Raw genomic sequence first — 2,287 nt, forward strand, 5'->3', positions numbered from 1 at the left:
CTATCCCTTCTCCAGGGGATCTCCCCAACCCAGGGATCGAACCCAGGTCTCCCTCATTGCAGGCGGATTCTTTACCAGCTGAGCCACAAGGGAAGCCCTTTTAATAGCCAAGTCATGGAGAAATTTTAAGGCCTCTACTTCTTTGGGGGAGCTTCCCTGGTGGCTCAGTGGTAAGGAATCTGCCTGCAATGCAGGAGAGACAGGTTTAATCCCTGGGTCAGGAAGATCCCCCGGAGGAGGAAATGGCTACCCACTCCAGTATTCTTACCTGGGAAATCCCATGGACGGAGGAGCCTGGTGGGCTACAGTCCATGGGGTTGTAAAAGTTGGACATGACTTAGTGACTGAACCACTGCCACCATCACCACTTCGTTTTGAATAGAAAGCTTCCAGAAATATTTATATCTTTGCTTCTGTAGAATCCAGAAAGTGGTCTTAGCCCAGAGGAGGTCAGCAGGTGGACTGGGATCACCTAGGAGATGACCTATGATGTCATGCCCTGCTCACTAGGTCCTGCCCTTGAGTCCTCTGGGGTTGGGAGCTGGGTGGCCTGGATACCCCTGCTCTCTAGTGGGGATGGGGGTGGGATGAGGGTCTTGGGGGGCTTTTGATGTCATGCTGAGGAATCTGAACTCTGTCGCTAAACCCACTGAATTCTAGCTGGGGAGTGACGTGCTCAGGTGTGCATTTCAGAAAGATCAAGGGTCATGGATGAGAGCTGTGTCTTTCAGTCTTCTCAATTCACAGAGGCCTGGTGTCTACCCCACAGGCAGGGTGTCCTGGCATCAGCCATCACTCTTGCCATGCCCGATACATTCCAGTGTTTTCTACCCTATTCTCTCTGATCTGTTTTTCTGACAGTGCTGTTTGCAACCCTCCCAATTGATTTCCTGTCTCCTTGGATGTTTTTAATCTTCAGTTTGAACAGCGATGGATTGGAGAGAGGGAGATGGGGGCAGGAGGCAGGATGGAGGCTGTTGTCATGGTCTAGCTGCCGGGGACGCGGGCCCAGGCCCTGATCAGACAGAGCGAAGGTTCCGCGCCGCAGGCTTTGGCCCCCCCCAGGGTGTTCTCAGCCCCCTCAGGTGACGTGGGGCAGCTCCTGAAGCAACAAGAAGGGCCTTGTGATTGGGCTGAGTACGGGATCCAGAAGATGTGGTTTCATAACTCAGACACGCTGCGTGGTGTCTGAAAGTCATTTCATTAAATGTCGAGTGGAATCAAAATAGAAATTACATCTTTGGGACAAAGCCCATTGAGCCAGGAGCCAGGCATTCTGAATTGGAACCAGAATAGTCTCCTGGAGGCTGGGACTGTGGGTCCATGGCAGCCGTGTCTGCAGGCCAGCATCTCCCCCTGGGGCTTCTGTGACTCCCCAGCTGTGGCAGGTGGTCCTGGAGCCCCGCTGCCTTGCTGGAATTGGAGGCTGCCCAGGTGGGGCCAGTGATGCCAGCTTGCCTTGTCATACGCTCCTAGGTACCTGTGCTGAGCTAAACAGTTACCTGTGTTATTGCTGATCTCCTCCCAAATCATCTGGGACGCTTCTTCCACTTGAGAACACCGAGGCTCAGGGAGGGCAAGGTATTGGCCTGAGGTCACACAGCTCATAAAGGCAGAAGGGGTTTGAGCTCCAGGGCAGCTCCCACACCCACCTTCCTTTCTGTGTCCTGGGCTGCCTCTCCCCACTTGCTCCTGGCTTTTGCAACTGGGCTTCCCTTCTGGCTCAGCTGGTAAAGAATCTGCCTGCAATATGGGAGACCTGTGTTCGATCCCTGGGTTGGGAAGATCTCCTGGTGAAGGGATAGGCTGCTCACTCCAGTGTTCTTGGGCTTCCCTGCTTTTCTGTGGCTCAGCTGGTAAAGAATCTGCCTGCAGGATGGGAGACCTGGGTTCGATCCCTGGGTTGGGAAGATCCCCTGGAGAAGGGAAAGGCTACCCACTCCAGTATTCTGGCTTGGAGAATTCCATGGACGAGTCCATGGGGCTGCAAAGAGTTGGACACAACTGAGCGACTTTCACTTTGCAACTAGATGAAATTCAAGCTTCTGAGGGAAGGACTTGGGCATGTTTAAAGCTCCCTGGCAGACCTGATGTGCGATAAGGACTGGGGACCACTGCTCTAGAGGGTGGGGAGGGGAGTGAGTGGACTCTGTCTACTCTCTGCTGGGTGGTCCATTCAGCAGGTGCACTGGGTGGATCCTCTGCTGGGGGCCTGGCAGCCCAGACCCTGCCCCCATCCAGGTGTGTGTTCATCCCCTCCTCCTCAGATGGGCCAGCTTTGGTGTGC

Source organism: Dama dama, chromosome 11 (genome assembly GCF_033118175.1).
Source record: "Dama dama isolate Ldn47 chromosome 11, ASM3311817v1, whole genome shotgun sequence".
Classification (NCBI taxonomy): Eukaryota; Metazoa; Chordata; class Mammalia; order Artiodactyla; family Cervidae; genus Dama; species Dama dama.